Source organism: Rhipicephalus microplus, chromosome 1 (genome assembly GCF_043290135.1).
Source record: "Rhipicephalus microplus isolate Deutch F79 chromosome 1, USDA_Rmic, whole genome shotgun sequence".
Lineage (NCBI taxonomy): Eukaryota > Metazoa > Arthropoda > Arachnida > Ixodida > Ixodidae > Rhipicephalus > Rhipicephalus microplus.
The window spans coordinates 62,657,602-62,680,733 of NC_134700.1; the positions used below are offsets into that span (position 1 = coordinate 62,657,602).

The window sequence follows — 23,132 nt, forward strand, 5'->3', positions numbered from 1 at the left end:
GATGAATACAGAAAATGAATAATGCGATGCAGCTCGACCATAGTAAAAACAGAGTAAAAGTGCTGCTTGCAGCAAAAATGTTTTATCTGGTAATTGGTATAGCATCAATAGTGTTTCCATTAATTGGGCTGCATTTATTGTGGTAATTCAGGGACTAAAAAGGAAAATAAACCTTCAGCTGATGACGATAGTTATAGCGCTAGAACAGAACGACGACACTACTTGTTCGTCGTGAGCAGCACAAAGTTCAGCGGGGTTGGATAATAATCTACATACTGTAATTACTCGGAATAACGGACGCTCTGCTGGTAATGAAGAAGATGATGATGATCGATGGCTGTAGTAGTAGCTCGCCAACGTTCCTCGCCTTTAGCCAGACCTGCCCGATAAAGCATATTTCGCAAAGCTGCGTCTGAACCTTTCTCGACGTACGACACCTCTATTTTAAGTGGTGGAGGAGCCGGGGTTCTCATCAACCTGGAACTTCCCAATCAGACGCTACCCTCACCGTCCACCATGACTGCTGCTGGCCCTTCTCAAGCTGCCCCACCAACGACAGTCTACTGTACTGGCGTGCCTCGTCAACGTGACCCACCAATTTTTCGCGGCAACGACGAACAAGACGTCGAGGACTGGCTTGTCGAGTACGAAATCGTAGGCACTTCCAACAAATGAAACGCCTGCGACCAGCTCACAAACTTGTGCTTTTACCTCGCTGATGTGGCCAGCCTCTGGAACCACAAAGGCGATATCACCAACTGGTCCGCCTTCAAGACCACCATCGCCGCGGTCTTCCGTCGTCCCGCCATGCGCCGGCTTCGTGTGGAAGAGCGTCTCCGTAGTCAAGTCCAGCGCAGGTACGAGACCTTTACAAGTTACATCGAACATGTCTTGTCTCTTTGCAAGCGCGTCGATGAATTTATAACCGAACGCGACAAAATCAAGCACATCATCAAAGGAGTTGACGACGATACCGTCCAGACGCTCGTCGCTAGGAATCCACAGACTGTCACCGACGTTGTGCAGCTCTGTCAGGAGTACGACGAGTTGCGTAAGCAGCGTGTCTCGACGCACAGAGCCGCTGAAGATACGGCTGAAGTTTCCGCCCACGTGCACGACGTCGCTGCTGATCACACCGTCTTACTGCCCCACATCAAACAATTCATTCGTGAAGAAGTTGCGCGTCAACTTTCTCTTGTGGCCGAAGCATCCGAGCCAGTGACCTCGTTAGACCCACGTCTACGCCAGGTCATTGAGACACAGGTCAAGCAGTCTCTCCCTCCATCGCCATATGTCTCTACGCCGCTGACCTACGCTGCCGTCATTGCTAGACCCCCAGCCCCGCCTGTCTCTGGTGCATACCGTGGTGCCGGGTCCTCCTATATATATATACCCTACGACGCTGCCTACATACATGGCGCCCCATCCTATTTCGCCCCCTGCACCTTCTGTCATTAACCCGTGGCGCACCTTGGATAATCGACCCATCTGTATTGCATGCGGTTTTGTGGGACATATAGCACGCTACTGTCGCCATCGCAACTTCCAGCCTCCAGACCTTGGAAATTCTGCAAATTACCAGGCTGCCAGGAATCCCCAGTGACAATCTTCCTCTATCACTTACTCATTGTCCCCACGATGCCCTGTCGATTCTCGCCGGTCAATACCGCCCCGTGGCCGATCTGTCTCCCCGATGCTTCGGCGCACGAGTCCCGCTCGAGAGGAAAACTGACAGCTGCAGTTCCGGAGGCAAGAACTGCGTCGTCGTCGAACTCTCCTGGACCTCCTCTTTGTCCGCCCAACGAAATTGATGTGCTAGTAGAAGGTGTTGCTGTACGTGCACTAGTCGACACAGGCGCCGTCGTTTCTTTATTGGTCAAAAACTGTGTCACGATTTGAGAAAAGTTACAACGCCACTTACGAATCTTGCTCTGCGTACAGCCACCTTTCATTTCATCGCGTCGACGGCTCAGTGCACAGCACGCGTTCTTATTCAAGATGATTAGTACGCGTGAACTTTGTTGTTCTTCCACGTTCATCTTACTACGTCATGCTAGGATGGGATTTCCTTTCTACCCATCAGGCCCTCGTCGACTGCGCTCGTGCTACACTCACGTTTATAAATCCGTGCCTTGATATCGACCACCACAGTCCCTCGAAAGTGTTTGCCGCAGCTGACGTACGCATCGCGCTGTTGTCCGGCGTCCTAGTGCCTGTCTTTTCCCCTGCTGCCACTAACTCGACGCTCCTGTTCCAACCTCCTATTGCTAGTGTGCACCACCGAACTATCGTCCTCCCGTTTGCCGTCATCAACTTTTCCAATCTGGGAAGCCTCGAGACCTTAAATTGTATTTTCGAAGACCCGATGTATCCAGACAACCCATTTCTACCGACTTGTGTCATTACACCCGCAATTGACGCCAATGACCACATGGATGTATTCCGCAAGTCCATTGATTGCCACCTCACGCCCGGGCAGCAGGAACAGCTGATCAAGCTCCTCCAGCGTTTTCGAGCCTCGTTTGACCACAATCAGCCTTCCTTAGGTCGAGCGTCATTTGTTGTTCACCGTATAGATACCGGTCAAGAGACGCCATTACGACAGCGTCCATATCGTGTGTCAACTACCGAACGCCGTGCCATCAATAAACAGGTTGACGATATGCTGACACGTGGCATAATCGAACCGTCAAGCAGTCTCTGGGTCTCTCCAGTTGTGTTGGTGTAGAAGAAGGACCGATCCATCAGGTTTTGCGTGGACTACCGACGTCTCAACCGAATCACGCGCAAGGATATCTATCCACTGCCACGGATTTACGATGCCTTGGACTGCCTACAGAGCCGAATTTTTATCTTCTTTAGATCTGCGTTCTGAATACTGGCCGGTACCCATGGCAGAGGCCGATCGCGAAAAAACAGCTTTCATCACGCCCAACGGGCTTGACGAATTCACATTCATGCCCTTCGGCCTCTGCAACGCGCCCGCTACTTTCGAGCGAATGATAAACTCTATCCTTCGAGGCCTCAAATGGAACGTTTGCCTTTGTTATTTAGATGACATTGTCGTCTTTTCAACTGATTTTGCAAACCATTTAACCCGCCTCGAAAAAGTCCTCGCTTGTATTTCTGCCGCGGGGCTGCAACTGAATCTGAAGAAGTGCCATTTCGCCGCTCGAAAGCTTACTATCCTGGGCCACGTGGTTTCAAAAGACGGCATTCTTCCTGACCCTGCCAAACTTACAGCCATTTCAGCGTTGCCCAAACCGACCACCATGAAAGAGCTCCGAAGCTTCATAGGCCTTTGCTCTTACTTCCGGCGCTTAGTCCGCAATTTCGCGACGATCATCGCTCCTTTGACCAAGCTCCTCGCCGGCTCTAGAGACCTTTCAACCTGGTCTGCCACTTGTGACGATTCTTTCAATGAACTGCGCCGCCTCCTCACGTCGCCGCCTATTCTGCGACACTACGACCCATCAGCACCCACAGCGATCCACACCGATGCTAGTGGTGTCGGGCTAGGCGCTATTCTTGCCCAACAGAAAGAAGGCTTCCAAGAGTACGTGGTTGCCTACGCAAGCCGAACTTCTAGCAAAGCCGAAATCAAGTATTCCGTAACTGAAAAGGAATGCCTCGGCATTAAATGGGTGATAGAGAAATTTCGACCTTACGTGTACGGGCGCCCTTTTGACGTTGGATGGATGGATGGATGGGTGGATATGGCTGTACCCTTTAGATCGGGCGGTGGCTAGCGCCACCAAGCCGTAATACTTAATGAACCAAATACTAGATTTATTTTTTTAAGTGAGTTTGAGGATTCGTACTTTGCAGTGAAGAGTTTAATTTTCCCTCGTGCCTCGACTTTAGCCACCAATCAGATAACCTCCTTCTAGTTAAGTGAACCCGCTTAAAGTCAACTTTGCCCTCCCGGTCCCTAAACCCCAGTGCTCTAAAAAACTCTAGGCCATCATCCTGAACTATAGGGTGAAGCCATTTACAGAACATTATCAAGTGTTCGGCAGTTTCTTCTTCCTCTCCACACGCACTGCATACTGTGTCTCCCCCTTCGTATTTGGCCCGATATGTCATGGTTCGCAGTACTCCCATCCTGGTTTCCAACAGTAGAGAACTACCCCGAGTATTATCATAGATCCTTTCTTTGGCAATTTCGTACTTAAAAGTTTGATAGATCTCTAGTGCGGACTTTTTAATCATGCCCATTCTGCACATGTCAGTCTCCGTTTCTTTCAGTTTCTTCTTAACCGATAGTTCTTTTTGGTTTGGCCACCTGCTGTTTTCTAAGTATTTACCAGTCAACTTCCTGGTTCGCTTCCTCCATTTTGTGTCGACATTCTTCATGTACAAGTAGTTGAAAACCTTCCTAGCCCAACGCTTCTCCCCCATTTCACTAAATTGCTTCTCAAATTTTATCTTGCTGCTTGCTTCCCTGCCCTCAAATGATGTCCATCCCATATTACCTTGTACTCCCTGATTTGGTGTATTCCCGTAAGCTCCTAAAGCAAGCCTACCTATTCCACGTTGCTTAATTTTTAATCTTGCTTGAACTTCTGATCTCATGCACAAGACCGCATTTCCGAACGTCAGCACAGGAACCATGACCCCTTTCCATATTCCTCTCACAACTTCATAGCTATTGTAATTCCACAGTGCCCTATTTTTCATCACTGCTGCATTCCTGTTACCTTTAGTCGTCACGTATATTTCGTGTTCCCTCGGGTACTCGGTCCCATTGCTTATCCATACGCCCAGATATTTGTATTTATCTGTTATCTCTGGCGTGACCTCCTGTATTCTAAGCTCACTACCTTCGTTGTCATTGAAAATCATGACTGCTGATTTTTCCTTACTGAATCTAAAATCTAACCTATCTCCCTCTGGTGACTGCAACGAGCAACCCTGTACACACTTTGGGCGGTGTTGTGCTCCCTGAAGCGGTTCGACGCGTATTGTGCCGCGTACCAAAGCTCGCCACAGAACCAGCCATTTCGCCGTACGATCTGCTCACCTACGTCAGGCAAGTGGCTCGACAGATTCCTGAGGGTGAAAGGGACAGGTGTGTTGCCGATGGCGTTGATGTGGTTTCGCGTTTCATGCCTTCAACCAAAAAACTGCCATTTAAGAAAGTCGTGGGACACTTAAAAGACCATTCACTAGCCCTGTTACCTTCTGACAAAGAGGGAGGTTTTGTCGTTTCACCGAACTCTTTATTTATTGAGAAAGCGACCACAGCTGTTCATTCTGTCTTTAGAGCTGAGGATGACACTTTCCTTAGCAAAGTTAAATCCCATGCAAAAAAGCTGTGTGCCACCTTGGGTTTCGGAAAACTTGCCAAAGCAGTGGATAAGTGCAAGAAGCTTAGCCCTGATATGTTCTTTACGGCCAAAACACACAAGGTCGATTGCCCTCTGCGGGTAATTGTGACAGAGAGAGGAACATGGCAAAAAACTGTGGCATTATTTCTGCAAGAAAAGCTCAATTTACTCACCATCGATGACCTCTTTTTAATTAGGAATTCGGACATTTTGGTAAACTTTCTGGAACATAACGACAGGGGCTTAAAAGCACTTTCTGTCGATATAAAGAATTTGTATTACTCTTTGCCGCATGAGAAGTTGTTACAGTGTGTTGACAATGCCATTGACTCATTTGGTGCTGTAGCCTTCCAGAATCTCACGGGTGTCCATAAAAGTAACCTCTTAGAGCTTCTGTCTTTTTATATCAAGTCGACTTTTGTATCTTTTAATGATCGTAAATACATACAGAATAAAGGTGTCTGCAACGGGTCCTGCCTCGCCCCGATCCTTAGTGACATATACCTTGCATATCATGACCGTTTGCTGAGGAGCATGCTTGACCAAAATATTGTCACCAAAATATGTCGTTACGTAGACGACTTTTTAATTTTCATCGACTGCAGCGACGCTGCCTGCCAGCACCTAACCGACGGTATTGTAATGACTTTTAAAGAATGTTTTAATCCGCTTTACTTGACTCATGAGATGCCAGTTGACAACAGCTTACGCTTTTTAGATTGGAAGTTAATTCTTTCACCTGACCATGTGTGCTGGCTATTTGAACCTAGAACTGGAAAACCTCTTTTACCCTATGACTCTTCCCATTCCAAGTTAGTTAAGCGAAGCATCACAAATCTTTGTCTCATCAATCTTCTTAGGAAATCATGTCATCATGTCATGCAGCGCAGCTTTGCAGCTCAAGCTGAAAGGCTTTTGAGTGCTGGGTACCCAACTATCCTACTGGCATCTATAGCTGAAAAGCTATTAAAACAGATAAAGAAAGGCTGCAGCTCCGAGGCTCAGCCGGAATCTAAGGACCGAAAAAGACCCGTAGTTTTACCCTACGTGCATGACATTTCCCACCGGCTAAAAATGATAGGGGAGAAATGCAGCGCCAAAGTGGTGTTTTCAGCGCCGGATAAGTTACAGCGGCTTCGCAAAGCAGTCAATCCTCTCAAATCACGTACCACTGGTTGCTCAATCAAGCACAAAACTCGGTTTGTGCCGTGTGTAGCGGGGGTTGTTTACGCGATTCCACTCTCATGTGGTAAGTGGTATTTCGGCCAAACGGGGCGCTGCCTTGATGAAAGGCTAAAAGAGCACCATTATAATGTTCACAAAGCAATCCAGGGCCACATTGGAATTCACTGCCGCGATTGTAGATGTTCCCCCATGTTTGATCAATGTGAAGTGGTTAAAAAGCACCCGTCACAATTAACTCGGGAAAATATAGAAGCGCATTGTATAGCAAGAGCTGGCATCACGTGTATTAGCGTCCCTTCTTTGGTTTTACCTGAACATGAAGTGGCCTTCCTTAATCAGGATAACCGCCTATGAATCTGTGATATGTGACGGTGCGATGTTGTGTGTAATCTTGTCGTTGCGTTAGGGTGATTTTGTATGCTTGCGCCGGTCTACATATTTGATGCAGTTTGAAAATAAAGCTCAGTTGGAAGTTAGCGCTCTGTCCTCTTGTGTCGGTCTGCTCGGCCGTTTTTCTTCCCCGTAATGCGCTATACCAGTTCAAATACACCCTCATTACCGCAGATGTCCATCAATCTCTGCAAATCGTCCTTGTTGTTGGCTATTAGCACTATATCATCTGCGTACATTAATGCTGGTAGTGCCTGATTAATAAGTTTTCCTTGTTTGACTAAAGAGAGGTTGAAGCCCAGTCCACTTCCCTCTAATTTGGCCTCTAATTCTTGTAGGTACATCATGAACAATAAGGGTGACAGGGGCAACCCCTGCCTAAGCCCCCGTTTTACCTCTGCAGGCTTGGATACCTGTTATTCCCACATTATAACTACCTTGTTACCTTTATAGATACCTTTTAAAAGATTAGTGACTACATGTTCCACGCCTAGTGTGTCCAGTATTCCCCACAATTTCTCTTAAATCACGCTATCTTACGCTCCCTTGATATCCAAAAATGCTAGACACACGGGCCTGTGTTCCTTATCTGCTATTTCGATGCACTTCGTCAGTGAGAACAGATCGTCTTCCAACCTCCTGTGTTTCCGAAACCCATTCGGCAGTTCCCCCAGCACCCCCTCATCCTCTATCCATGCCTGCAGTCTTTCCTTTATAATCTGCATCGCCAGCCTGTAGAGCACTGAGTTTACTGTTATAGAACGGTAGTTGTTTATGTCAGCTTTGTCCCCCTTTCCTTTATAGATCATGCTCATCCTGCTAAGTTTCCATCCATCGGGAACTTCACCATCGATTATTATTTTGCTCACTGCCTCTCTCAAAGCCTGCTTAAACTTCGGACCTAATGTCTTTATCAGCATAATTGGAATGCCATCTGGTCCTGTTGATGTACTACTAGGAACTCTTTTCTCAGCCCTTTCCCACTCTCGTTGTGAAAATGGAGCCATTGCACCGCTTGATTCGTCCTTGTCTATTGTGGTGCATAAAGTACTTCTTTGTTGAAATTTTTCTGTCACTCTTGCTTTTATATATTCAATAGCTTCGTCCCCTTCCAGCCTAGCACCTTGGGCTGTAGTTATAAAACTCTGCTCTTGGCTCGTCTCATTTCTTAGGGAGTTTAGATGGTTCCGAAATTTCGCAGCTGCCTTTCTATCTTTTTATGTACTTCTGCCAGCCACTGAGCTGCCTTTCTTCTAATCTTTTCATTGATCAGAAGGGATGCATCCCTTCTACAGCTTAGAAAGGTTTTCCATTTTCTTTCAACGTCATCTGTCGGTTCACCCCACTGCTTAGCATATCTGTGTTCCCAAGAGGCTTCCTGACGTTTTGCTATGGCTCTCTTAACTTCCTCATCTCACCAACTTTTGGGTTTGTGTCTTCTTTTCCGGGTTGACATGTCACGCGTCTTAGCAAGCTCTAGCTCAAAGAGTCTAATTAGATTCGTGTATGTCCACACTGTCTTATTATCCTTGGTGATTACTTTCTCAATTTGTTTAGTGGCTATTTCAATTCGCCTTTCTGGATAGAAATTTTCCTGTAGTTGCTCATCTTGTCTCCTTCCCACTTTCACTGCTCTTCCAAAACTTAGCTTGATACGTTTGTGATCACTACCGAGACTTCTGGAGCCACCTTCATCTATGTGCATTCCCCTGAGCTTATCATGCATCCTATGTGACATCAGTGCATCATCTATCGTCAACTGCAGCCTTCGTATCTCCCATGTTATTTGCCCTTCACACTTCTCGGTACTGTTGCAAATGATCAAATCAAGCCTTTCACACATATCCATGATCATTTTGCCTGTCGGGTCGGTATACCCATCTATATCTTCTATGTGCGCATTCATGTCTCCTAGTATAATTATCTCGCACTCTCTTCCTAACTCCTGAATGTCCTTTGATATACACTCTACCATTGCCTGGTTTTCCTCTCTGGCCTTTGCTCCCGTCCACAAGTACACGGAACCAAGGAGGGTCATTTGACCTGTTACTTTCCCTTTTAGCCATAAATGTCCCTTGCACTCCTGCTTGACCCTTTGCCAGTCAGTACTTTTATGAATGAATGCACCAATACAACCCCCCTTTCTGCTGCCTTCTGTTCTATTACAATATTCTCACGCGTAGTCGGGATTGTTCGGAGGTTGTTCCATGTCCCTGAGATGTGTTTTTACAAAACCGTATACCATCGGCCTCTCTTCCCTTAGCTGTTCTTCTATCTCTTCCTACTTCAGCCTGTTCCTACCACCCTGCATGTTAATATACCCTATGTCTGAATTGGCTCGGCGCTCGTGGCCACGTCTATTTATGCCCCGTACTCTACCAATCTTAGATATTGGTGCCACTTTGGAATCGTATCTGCCCATACCACCTGTTGAAGAGTCTCCCTGGTTGTTTTCCTCGTTACTAGCTATCCTGCACCCCAAAGGGCTCGCTTGCCCCCAAAAAAAAGCTACTGCGCGTCCTGCAAGTCACCAACCCACCTCAAGACCTAGCCGCCCATCGAAGTGAATTCTGTCTTGTTGAAAACCACCGCACCTATGCACCTCTCTTTATTTCCACCACCTCAAAGACTTTCTCTCGACTCATCCGCCATATCTCTTGGTTTGCGTTGACAACCGCTCTTTGCAGGTTGCTATCACGCACCAGTACCTCCGGTATTGTGCATATCACTACCTGTACCTTAGGAGAAGTGGCGCGCATGTCATCGACGCCTTTCGCCAGTGTGGTTGCTAATCCTGCTGTATCTTCATTTTAGTTACGTTTAAACCGCCTGAAATTATTACGAGGTTTCGTCTATCAGCTGTAGTTTTGAGTTTTACGCTCGCTTGCCTCATGACTTCTTCAAGCTTGCGTCCTGGGAACGCCCCTACTGCAACCCTCTTGTCACCTCTTACCCTCTCTTTGATGGCTTCTGTGCATCGATTTAAATTCGAGTCCCCAGCGATTATCACATGCTGTGACTTTTCAGCTGGAGCGTCCTGCACCAGGGGGCTACTTGCACCTGTGACGCCGGCTGCTTTGTCCCCTCCCAGCCCCACCACTACCTCGCTGAAGCTGGGCCTTGCGACAATTGAACCGGCTAAACCTGTTCTTTCCAAACTTGCTTGCTCTTCCTTCTCCACCATTCTGGTTGCCGGTTCCCTACTGTTCTCTCCGTAGGCCGCTTCTTTGTTCAGCTTCGCTAGTGCTTTCTCGGCAGACTTCAGTCTTTCTCACATTGCCCTCGTTTTCTCTTGCTCTGTCGCCAACGCAGTCTCGAGCTCGGCGATTCTCATCAGCAGTTCACTCTGGGCAACCATCGTTTTCTTCATTTTTTCCTCGACCTCACATTGCCTACACTTCGCGTCAGCCTCTTCTCCATCCGCTTCTACACTTGGATCCACTTTCAATCCCACTCCACATCCTGAACACTTTACAGTCTTTTTAACCATGTCTTTCGGACACCAATTGTCCCTATACTCGATAATTACTAAACTCGAGCCCTGCACTACGAAAAAAGCAAGTCTAAGCTCTACTACAAAAATTTGCGTGTTCAATGTACGCACACATCCCCCACGGGGTGGCAAAAGAAAAAAAAACAACAAAAAATTCAAACACACATACCCACACTAACTAATAAATACCTGGTGACTGGCCCCCGAAAAAGCCGTACCATAAAATAAGTGCTACGAAGATTTCAACCACTGCCTTATAATTATGAAGACAAGCTGAAAACTTGCAAAAACACTTATCTGCGCAGTCGATCCGGAGCGCTCAAAAAACACGTCCATCCACCGTGACAGCCCGAAAGAACTCCGTGAACGTCGTGACTGACCACCACGCCCTCTGCTGGTTGTCGTCACTGAAGGATCCAAGCGGTCGCCTTGCCCGATGGGTGTTACGCCTCCAAGAATATAATATTCGCTTGGTCTGTCACTCCGGCCGGAAACATTCGGACGCCGACGCCCTCTCCCGTTCGCCCCTATCCCCTGACTCGGCCTGCTGCGAAAGTCTAACCTGTGATGCATCTGCCGTCACCATCGCCGACATCCCATCTGAGCAACGCAAAGACCCTTGGGTTGCTTCGATTCTAGACATCCTGGCTGGGTGGACGGCTTCCCCCTTTTCGCACGTCGCGTCGGCAAGTCGAGCACTTCACCACTCACGACGACGTGCTGTATCGACGCAACTACGCACCCGGTGGACGTCAGTGGCTACCCGTGATTCCACGTCATTTGCGATCCGAAATTTGTTCCACGTTTCATGACGACCCCCAAGGTGGCCACGCAGGTTTTTTGAAGACTTATTCTCGCATACGGCTCCGATATTACTGGCGTGGCATGTACCGTTTTATACGACAATACGTTCGGGCCTGCTCAACGTGTCAGAGACGAAAAACTCCCCCTAAACACGCCAGCGGTACTTTATTACCCTTACCATGCCATCCCGACCATTCGACCGCGTCGGCATCGATATCTATGGTCCCCTTCCCAACACTGCAGACGGTAACCGCTGGATCATAGTTGCCGTCGACCAGCTCACGCGGTATGCCGAAACTTCATTCCTTCCCTCGTCTACAGCAAAAGACGTTGCGACTTTCGTTCTTCACAACATCATAATACGTCATGGCGCACCTCGAGAGTTACTGAGTGATCGTAGTCGCGTATTCTTGTCAGACGTCATCGCGGCATTGCTGCGCCAGTGCCACGTCGTTCACCGCACTACAAGCGCCTATCATCCCCAGACGAATGGAATGACAGAGCGCTTCAACCGCACCCTTGGTGACATGCTGTCTATGTACATCTCGTCAGACCACTCCAATTGGGACCGAGTGCTCCCGTTTATCACGTTCGCCTATAATACCACCATTCAAAGCACTACTGGGTTCTCTCCTTTTTTCCTCCTTTACGAACGCTAACCTTCTTGCACTATGGACACTTTTCTTTCGTACCAACCTGACTCCTCAGAGTCCACAACTCTGTCTAAAGTCGCTACATGCGCTGAAGAATGCCTCCAACTGGCAAGATCATTCGCAACCCAAGACCAAGGACGCCAAAAGCACCACCATGACGCATCAAATAACACTACTTCCTACGATCCAGGTTCACTCGTCTGGCTGCATGTCCCTTCTGCTACACCTGGCCTTTCTACCAAGTTGGTCCCCAAGTATCACGGCCCATATCGTGTGCTACAAAAAACGTCACCGGTGAATTACCTCATCGAGCCACTGGAACCATCTTCTGACCAACGTCGTTGTGGCCAGGAAATTGTCCACGTGTCGAGACTTAAGCCCTGCTACGACCCTTCTGTGTTTACTTGTCCATAGGTCGCCAGGATGGCTCCTTATATCGCGCGGAGTAATTGTAATGAATCTAAATAACGTACGCTCTGCTGGTAGTGAAGAAGACGATGATGATCGGTGGCTGTAGTAGTAGCTCGCCAACGCCGGTCGCCTCTAGCCAGACCTGCCTGATGAAGCATATTTCGCCAAGCTGCGTCTGAACCTTTCTCGACGTACGACACCTCTATTTTAATAGTTTGATATTGAGGACTTGCGTGCATGACAGCATCAGGCTACAACACTACGTACGGCAAATTCATATTCATAATTCATATTACAGTTTCAATTGTCTTCCGCTAGGCTGCTCCACTTGGGGATTTTTGTTGCTTTTGTGTACGCTTAATAAATATAAATCTTACACGGAATGTGAAAAGAAGGCTGAAGTCTGTGACTATACGTCATGGTCTTTTCATATTACTAGCACCTAATCACACTATCATGCCAGTTGTGTGTCCCTTTAGGAGTTGAACGTGATAGCGATATCCTGACGCTAGTGCGTACTTTAACCATTTGGTGGCTAATTCCTATTGTGTGATAATACTCGAGAAGTTTAAAATGCGTATTACGACAATGTAATCGATAAAGTTGAAAGTGGCTTGCGTATGTGAATCTTCCGCATATGGCTGCATTCTGTGTAGCGGGTGGGATACTTTAATGCACGAGCAATTATGCGCATGAAATGTTTTCGAACTTATGTACCCACCACTTAATCTCAAGGGAAAGCACACATTAACTTGTGTGCCTTTTGTAATAGGTGGCTGCCTTTAAACCATGAAGTCGTCATGATAATCGCATGTTCTGACGCTCGCTGGCAATTCACGCTTTTATGGTGGAATATTACAGCAATATTAGATGTCGTTTTGTGAAGGCTGAACGTGTGTTTTTGCAGAGCAATTCTTTTCACTGCATTTTCAAAGGGAGGTAGTCATTTACCCGCTACTTCCAAGCAGACACGTGACTTTGTCATAAAACTCTTGTGTTCCACTAAAGCGACCTGGTTTCAATCCTCACTCCGTCCCGGATCTTCTGATTGTTTTCTCTAATTGCGTCTTTCGGAATTTTCGGTCATAGACAATATGAAGATTTTCGCTCACAACGAATGACGCCTTCACCGGCATTTCAGCAAAACAAGCTCTTTGACGCTATCACGCTAATGCGTGGCACAATGAACTTTAATGAGCGCTAGTTGTCCACTGAGGACGAAAGAGAGAATATTTTTTTTATTTTTCATGTCGGTGAATGTAATACACAAAGAGCCTTCGTTAGTTGGGCCCACACTCTAGAGCGTACAGCAATGTGCACTATGAGTTCCGGGTCGTTTGATGACGCCGCTTTGTGACGTGCCTTCGAAGTTCGCGTACACAGTTTTCTACGTCGTGACTGAATTGAAGTTATTGTACAATGTATTTTTGTGTTCACTTCATTATCATCATCAGCCTGACTACGTCTACTGCAGGAGAAAGCCCTCTCCCATGTTCCGCCAGTTAACCCGGTCCTGCGCTTGCTGCTGCCAATTTATACCCGCAAAACTTCTACATCTAATCTGCCCACCTAACCTTCTGTCTCCCCCTAACTCGCTTGCCTTCTCTGGGAATCCAGTTAGTTACCCTTAATGACCAGCGGTTATCCTGTCTACGTGCTACATTCCCGGCCCATGTCCATTTTCTCTTCTTGATTTCAACTATGATATCCTTAACCCCCGCTTGTTCTCTAATCCACTCTGCTCTCTTCTTGTCTCTTAAGGTTACACCTACCATTTTCTTTTTTTTGCTCACTGCGTCGTCCTCAATTTAAGCTGAACCCTCCTTGTAAGTCTCCAGGTTTCTGCTCCAAAGCTAAGCACCAGCAAGATACAGCTGTTATATACCTTCCTTTTTTGTATAGTGGTAATCTACCTGTCATAACGTGAGAGTGCTCGCCAAATGTGCTCCACCCCAATCTTATTCTTCTATTTACTTCAATCTCGTGGTTAGGCTCTGCGGTTATTACCTGCCCTAAATAGACATAATCTTCTACAACTTGAAGTGCACTATTACCTCTCTCAATGCACGGCTCTTTTCTGAGGTTGTTGTACATTACTTTTGTTTTCTGTAGATTAATTTTAAGACCCACCTTTCAGCTTTTCTTGTCTAACTACCTCCGTAATCATGAGTTGCAATTCGTCCCCTGAGTTACTCAGCAATGCAATGTCAACGGCGAAGCGCAGGTTACTAAGGTACTCTCCATTAACTCTCATCCCTAACTGTTCCCATTCTGGGTTTCTGAAAAACGCCTGTAAGCACGCGGTAAAAAGCATTGGGTAGATTGTGTCCCCCAGCCTTACACCCTTCTTGATTGGTATTCTGTTCCTTTTTTTATGAAGCACTATGGTAGCAGTTGGTCCTCTGTAGATTTCTTCCAGGATGTTTATATATACTTTATCGACACCCTGATCCCACAGTGTCTGCATGACGGCTGATATTTCTACTGAATAAAACGCCTTCTCGTAATCTATGAAGGCTATGTATGGTGGTTGGTTATATTCTAAGCATTTCTCATTACCTGATTGATAGTATGAATGTGGTCGATTGTTGAGTAGCCTGTTCGAAATCCTGCTTGTTCCTTTGGTTGATTGAATTCTAATGTTTTCTTTACTCTGTTAGCAGTTAGTTTTGTAAATAGCTTGTATACTACAGAGAGCAAGCTGATTGGCCTGTTATTCTTCAAGTCCTTGTCATCTCCTTTCTTATGTATTAAGATGATACTAGCATTCTTCCAAGACTCTGGTACTCTTCCCGACAGGAGACACCTCGTAAAAAGGGTAGAGAGTTTTCCTAACACAATCTGTCCTCCATCTTTCATCAGATCTGATGTTACCTGATTCTCACCAGCTGTTTTGCCTCTTTGTATGCTCTCCAAAGCTTTTCTAAATTCTTCTATCATTACTGGTGGGGTGTCATCTGGGTTACTGCTAGTTCTTATAGTATTAAGGTCGTGGGTGTCCCGGCTACTGTACAGATCTCAGTAAAACGCCTCCACCATTTTAACTATCCTATCCATATTGGTGGTTATTTTACCTTCTTTCTCACTCAGTGCATACATCTGATTTTTGCCTAGCCCAAGTTTCCTCTTCAATGCTTTGACACTTCCTCCGTTTTTCAGAGCGTGTTCAATTCTCTCCATGTTATACCTTCTTACATCGCATACTTTACGTCTATTAATCAACTTCGAAAGCTCTGCCAGTTCTATTTTGTCTGTTGTACTTGACACTTTCATGATTTGACGCTTCTTAATTAGGTTCTTCGTTTCCTGTGAAAGCTTGCCAGTGTCCTGTCTAACTACCCTGCCTCCCACTTCCACTGCACACTCCATAATGATACTCGTCAGATTATCATTCATTGTATCTACGCTAAGGTTGGTTTCCTCACTGAGAGCCGAGTACCTGTTCTGCAGTGACACTCTGAATTCCTGTACTTTCCCTCTCAGTGCTAGCTGATTGATTGGCTTCTTGCGTATCAGTTTCTGTCGTTCCTTCTTCAAGTCTAGGCGAATTCAAGACCATAACATCCTATGGACACTGCATTGTACCTTACCAACCACTTCCACATCCTACACGATGACTGGGTGTGAACTTATTATAATGTCTATTTCGTTCTTATTTTCGCCAATAGGGCTCCTCTATGTCCACTTGTGGTTTTCTCGCTTTCAGGAGAAGAAATTCAAAATCCGTAAACTATTGCGTTCTGCGACTTCTACTAGTAGCTCTCCTTTGGCGTTTCTAGTACCTATGCCATAATCTCCTACTGCCTGGTCTCCAGCCTGCATCTTCCCTACTTTTGCATTAAAGTCTACCATCAGTATAGTTTACTGTGTTTTTACCTTACCCATTGCCGATTCCACGCCTTCATAGAAGCTTTCAACTGAAGCGTCATCATGGCTTGACGTAGGCGCGTAAGCCTGTGCCACATTCATCTTGTATGTCTTATTTAGTTTAATTACAATATATACCACCCTGTCATTATAGCTATATTGATCCTCTATATTGCCAGCTATGTTTTTGTGGATTAGGAGCCGCACTTCCAGTTCTCTTCTTTCAAAGAACGTGCCCTTTCTGTAGCACCATATATGCCTCATCTGCCCTCCTGACCCCACTGAGCTCTATTATATCCAAGTTAACACCCTCTAGCTCCTGGAATAGTACAGCTAGACTTGCCTCCCTAGTTAAGTTTCTAGCATTAAACGTTGCCAAGTTCAGGTTCCAATGGGGACCTGTCCGGATCGAGAGATTCTTAGCACCCTCTGCTGCGTTCCAGATATGACCGCCGCCGTGATCAGTTGCTTCGCAGCTGCTGGGGACTGAGGGCCGTGAGTTAATTGACGTATGTATATGGGAGGTAGTGGCCAGATACTGCACCAGGGTGGCCAATCTTTCTCGGGTGACGGAGTGCGCTACCGGCGGTGGTAACCGCCGGTAACGCACCGGTAATTGGTGAGACCGCACCCCAGGCCTCTTAATGCAGTTCCATCACCACGCGGATTTTTTTAATCCGGTTGGGAACTGCGTGGCACCGGGATTTGAACCACGGACCTTTTGCATGCGAGGCAGATGCTCTAACCACTACGCCATCGCCGCACTTAGTTATTCGTTATTACGCAGTCATTTTTTCGTTCCTACAGCTTCAACACACGGGAAATTCGTGGTGGTATTTGTTACAACTGTCGTCTCTGAAAAAAAATGGTGATGAGTTTAGCGCTATGTACCACTTTTCCTTTGTCCGTGTGTCGGTGCCCTGCCGGTCGATCACTAAGTAAAACAAACGAGCTCAAGGTGGTAATTGAATTGGGGCCAAGAAACATTACAATGTGTTGCAAATCAGCTAGGCCTGGTGGAAAGAGTAAATTGCATGATTATAGCCATCATATTTTGCACCCTATATTGCCTTATTTTGGCTTCGCTATATGCTATAAGCCACCTAGATCCCGCTGCATTTGTCATGCCGAGCCCTATGAAGGTGTCGTAACCGAATCTACTGGGCAAAACAAAAAAACAAACATAAAAGGCTTACGCTCGGAACCGGGCCTGTTGATGGCGGGTTTTTTCTCATTGCCGTCAAATCTATTTTTGGTAGGCCATGTATCTTCAATCGATGTTGGCTTTCCATCATTGGCAGCATCAGAGTGATTGCCATTTTCCGAATACCCGGCCTTGGAAAGTCGTCGTTCATCCCAATGGCTACTTGCGTTGGTCATCAAGTCTGAAAAGCAGATTTTGATTTAGCAGTATGCAGAAGGTGAATCAACGTTCTTAACCTGCGACATAGCTATTGATCCCTTACGGCATTTACTTACGTCTTCCAGATTTCCTTGTATTGTAGCGAAAAAGTGCTAATGCAAGGTAGACATTAGCAAGAGTATCGGTAATTCTCACGAAAACGTTAGCACGTTTCAGTTGCTCCCGCCGTGATAGCATGCAGCCTCGCTGTACGTCTAAATAATGGTATACAATGGATCGAGGGCTAGTTTTTTTGTGAGACACCACCTAATGAAACCAACTGATGGTGGAAGGTATAAACCCAATTTATGCTTGCTAACAGGGATAGGCACCGTCCATCTACTGGAAGGTGGGGGGGGGGGGGGGGGCTTGTAACGAAGTCGTGGCGCGTGGACTCCGCTTAGCCCAAAGATTGCCACCGCCCTGTATAACTGGCTTAGCAGCTACAAAGCTGCCTCCAAGCTCCGGACGACGTGGAGCCGCCTGCCTGTAATATCGCAATAATCGGCTCGCGCCGATCCAGGCGGCCATGCTTCCTCGTGGATAGGTGATAAAAGGCCGGATTGGTGGAGTCATCTGGCAGTGCAACGAAGCCCTTGGCAAAGACAGATTGTCATTCTAAAAACGTGGTAGGCATCTGAGGTATAGTGTACATTTATGGTAGTGACGTAATCCAAATGTCTTGCATTAATAAACTTCTTTTTCGTCATGAGCACCACGCAAAATGAAAGAAATGTAGGCATCTGGCATTGCTGTTGTAAAAAGCTCCGCAACGTTTCGATAACATCTTCCGGCAAACCAATGTTCTCTAAACCCTTTTGAGTATGCGGAAGTCTTTGCAAGCTAACATTTTCTCATATGACTCATAGCGACGTACCAGCGAGCATGGCTTTAGTGTGTATACTCGGGCACGTCCACGTCGCTGCTTTGAACAGGTCAAAGCCAAAACGACTTCCGACGTGGATAATCGCAGTGAATCCCGATTTTCGAAAGTTATCTTCATTCCTTGTTGAAGCTGCTAAAGCGGTGGAGAAAAACATTCAATAACACGTGTAGAACCCTGTTAGCGGTCCCTACAGACTACGTGGAGTGTCTGTTATGGGGCGCCATTGGTTGAAGCTGCCGTGCAGGTTCTCTGTATCAAGGCGCGCTGGGCCTGAAGGTCTGTGCAGCTGAGCAGGGCCGCTTCCCAGACCTCTCGCGTATGGTTTGGGTAACGAGTAAGGGCTGTGTGGGCCTTTTGGCAGGTCTTTTGGCAGGTCCACACAATATGGGAGTTCTCGCCCCTTCTCCACAGTGCTGGTATTGTGCTCTTACTACAGGGTATGATACGTTTAAATGTTTTAATATTGCAGGAGAGCACATGGTATTACTTTTGAGTCGCAAAAGAATGCTTTCGTCAGCTTTCTTGAATCCCCATTCGGGGCAGGAGGTAGTGGTGATTACAATAGAATAATTTAAGTTTTTTTATGCCGAAGACAAAGTACCCTACTCGTCCGTTTCCCTCGGAATTGACGAAGATATCCCGAAAATGAGCGCTAGGACAGCTACATCTAAAGCCTTATTTCTACGTTATCCCCGATGGTCTGGTGCCCATATAATACGTTTCGGGTGAGAAACAGGCCTTATGGAGGTGCGCAGTATTCAGTGAGCTAAATGTAAGATGTACCATGCTACGTAATTTCGACACGCTGTGCGCGAATCCGTAATGATGCATGTGGGTGATGGCAACATGACTGTGTGTGTGCGCCGCACAGACAAAATTTCTGCTGGAACACACGTCATTTTTGGTGGTCACGTGATCAGATGAGGCGTGGTCTCAAAGTGACCTGGAGGGGTGTCGACTGCGCTCCCGTGAGGTAGTTGGCGATGTCATGCGGTCGCTCACCCTGTTGTGGACACGGCGCGTTGGTGTGTCAAAGCTCCATACACCCATCTCTCGGTACTGGCAATGGCGGTAGGTTTCCCTGGCCTCACCGCAGTGGTAGCAAAGCAGGCGGTTGTCAGATGCACGCTAAACATCGATTTTCCTCGGCGCTCTGCACTGTCCTGCTGGCGAACGGTAGGACGTCGGTGGTGGTGGTGGCGGCGGTGGCGTCTAGCGACGGAAGTGCGACGGGGCGCCGTCTTGGTGAGGGCGTGGAGGAGGGGCGTGACGGCGGGCTGCAGCAGCATAGCTCATGGCTTCAAGTTGAGGCTCGTGAGGCTGAGGAACGCCCAGCGATCGCTGAATCTCCTGGCGTACGACGTCCACGATGGAGTCAACGGGAGCCTACGCTGAAGGAAGCAATTGTGGCAGCTCTTCATGCACGATTGCTCGTATCGTCTTACGCAAGTCGGCGGTTCCTATCGCTTCTATGTCGGCGTAGATTGTAAAGGAGAAGCTACAGTTGTAATGCCCTGTCCGTATCTCGAGCGTCTCTTCTATCGTAGATGCTTCCGAAATGAATCCGGGGACCGTCTTTGGTGGGTTTCTGATCAGCCTGGCACAGAGTTTTTGCTTGACTCCTCGTACGAGCAGACGGACCTTCTTCTCTTCGGACATGTCGGCGTCCGCATGGAGGAAGAGTTAAATCATATCTTCTTTGAATAGCGTGACTTTTTTATTTGGAGTCTGCATACGTGTTTTCAGGAGAGCTGCAGTTTTCTCCTTGTGGACCAGACTTGCGAAAGGGGTGAGGAACCTGGCGCAAAACACGTCCCACGTTGTGAGGCTTCGCTCTTGATTCTCAAACGAGGTCCGAGCAGCATCTCCTAAGGTGAAATACACATTCCGGAGCTTGTCATCGTCAGTCCAGCCATTGAAGACGGTGACGTGGTGAAACTTTTCAAGCCAGCTTTCCGGGTCTTCCGGTGGCGAACCGCGGAAAGTTGGCGGCTGTGTGGATTGCCAGAGCAGGAGTGGTGCAGGTGGCACAGACGCTGTCACTCTCGCTGTGGCCGACGTCAACATCTTGGTCTTCCGAGTCTGGTCATGTAAAAGCCCGTACTCCAGTGACAGACCTTGTTGCCTGCTGCTAACTCGCTGCTCGTGGCTGGTGTCGTTGTCTTCTTTGCGACGTGAACTGGGTTCACGGCTTGACTGGGGTGTCCGGTAAGTGGAAAAGGAGCACATCCACCTGATGTTACGGAGTCGTGACGTGGACTAACGGAGCAGACTGTGGGTCAAATGCTAAGCTTTTTTTCGGCCGCACTTGTGGCCGCGCAAATGGTAAGTCAGGTTACAGCAAAACGTAGGCGCTGATAACGGCAAGTAGAGTGTCAGCCGTCGATCAAGTGACTAGTGGCGAAGCGCGTCGGCATTTATACACGTAACATCGAATATTCTAGCGTTATCGCTAGTAGCCCCGTAGGCTCCAGAATTATCTCTATTGTTTGCGAAGCGGGCGTAATCTTAAGAGAATAATCTGCTACAGCATCGACGCTTCTCGAACACCATAGGCGCAGTTTGCGCTGAACATAGTGTAACGGGGTGACAAAAAAAGTGAGGAATAGCGCGTGGCATTATTATAAGATACGCCGTAGTGGGGAGCTTTCCACCTCCTGGAGTTCTTTAATATACATCTAAATATAAGTACGCGGCCCTCAATCATTCTCGCTTCCATCAAAATTGCGGCCGGAGTTCAATCGCATGACATGCGAGTCAGCAGCCGAGCACATTAAGCACCACCAAGGCGGCTCGTACGCGCATCTGTGCTCCTTCGTTTTGATTGAAGCTGGTGCCCCATGCCGGAAGTGGGAATGGGGAGTCCGAAGGTTTGCGCTTCCTATGACTTGTCAAAGTTCCGTGTAGTCAGCGCCATCAACTAGGAATCGATCTGCTTACCTGCGTCTTTAGCCTTGCGCCAATAACGCAAACTAGTACGCCCGATATTTGCAGTGAAAGCTGTATATGGCGGGGCAATGCGAAAAACCTTCGCCACGAGAAACACTGCACCTCTTATTGGTTGATCGTTTGCTGCGCCACAACTAAGCGCGTGCGCCGCTTACTTGTGAGTGCCGTCAACGACGTCGTTCATCTCTTCGTAGCCATGCGGTCGAGCCCGCGCACAGAATTTTCTACGGAGTGGCTTTGAAAGAGATATAAATGAAGAAAAATGTCCAGCGCCGTCTCTCAGTGCATGCAGGTCACCTCGACAGCGCTTCACAACGATGGGCCGTGGGAGACAAATGAATGTAATCGAGAAGGGAAAGACAGAGGACGGAACATTTTAAGGACAATTCGTAAATTCAGAAGAGTGTTCGCCGAATGCCTGTTCCCATTCAGAGGGGCCGGTCTGAATGACATGCGATGCGTGCGTCTTCCTTTTTGAGGGATTCCAAACTCAGTAAAGTGAAGCTTCAGGCTAGCTGGTTTCACATTATGCAATAGGAACAGTGAACTTATTTGTGTAATGCAAGCACTTCTGTCGGCTATCTGCGTATCTATCTAGCCACCTACATCTAGCCGCCTATATTTGGGGTCCCTGCCTAAGCTCTCGTTTTACCTCTGCAGGCTTGGATACCTGTTTTTCCCACTTTATAATTCCCTTGTTACCTTTAGAGATATCCTTAAAAAGATTAGTGACTACCTCTTCCCCGCCTAGTGTGTCCAGTATTCCCCACAGTTCCTCTTGAACCACGCTATCGTACGCTCCCTTGATATCCGAAAATGCTAGCCACAGGTGCCTCTGTTCTTTTTCTGCTATTTCGATGCGCTGCGTCAGTGAGAATAGATTGTCTTCCAACCTCCTGTGTTTCCGAAACCCATTCTGCAGTTCCCACAGCACCCCTAATCTTCTATCCATGCCTGCAGTCTTTCCTTTATAATCTGCATCGCCAGCCTGTAGACCACTGATGTCACTGTTATAGGACTGTAGTTGTTTATGTCAGGTTTGTCCCCCTTTCCTTCATCGATCATGCTCATCCTGCTAAGTTTCCATTCATCGGGAACTTCTCCATCGATTATTATTATGTTCACTACATCTCTCAAAACCTGCTTATACTTCGGACCTAATGTCTTTATCAGCATAATTGGAATGCCATCTGGGCCTGTTGACTAGGAACCCTTTTCTCAGCCCTTTCCCACTCTTGTTGTGAAAATGGAGCCATTGCGCCACTTGATTCATCCTTGTCTATTGTGGTGCATAAAGCACTTTTGTTGAAATTTTTCTGTCACCCTTTTTCTTATATATTCAATACCTTCGTCCCCTTCTAGCCTAGCACCTTGAGCTGTAGTTATAAACCTCTGCTCTAGGCTCGTCTCATTTCTTAGAGAGTTTAGATGGTTCCAAAATTTAGCAGCTGCCTTTCTATCTTTTATGTACTTCTGCCAGCCACTGGGCTCCCTTTCTTCTAATCTTTTCATTGATTATAAGGGATGCATCCCTTCTACAGCTTAGAAAGATTTCCCGTTTTCTTTCAACATCATCTGTCGATTCACCCCGCTGCTTAGCATGTCTGTGTTTCCTAGAGGCTTCCTGACGTTTTGCTATGGCTGTCTTCACTTCCTAATCCCACCAACTTTTGGGGTTGTGTCTTCTTTTCCGGGGAGACTTCTTCTAGCTCAGTCTAATTAGATTCGTGTATGTCGACACTGTTTTATCTCAATTTGTTTA

The 23,132-nt window shown here is 47.2% G+C and overlaps 1 long non-coding RNA gene across 1 annotated transcript in view; it reads right to left on the bottom strand.

Annotated features, from left to right (window-relative positions):
• LOC142767908 (uncharacterized) overlaps positions 1–17,512 on the bottom strand; it is a 149,921-nt gene extending 132,409 nt beyond the window's left edge. The window contains exon 1 of the long non-coding RNA XR_012885139.1: positions 17,330–17,512. This is a non-coding gene — a long non-coding RNA (uncharacterized LOC142767908). The remainder of the gene's footprint in view (positions 1–17,329) is intronic.
• Between the last annotated feature and the right edge of the window lie 5,620 nt (positions 17,513–23,132).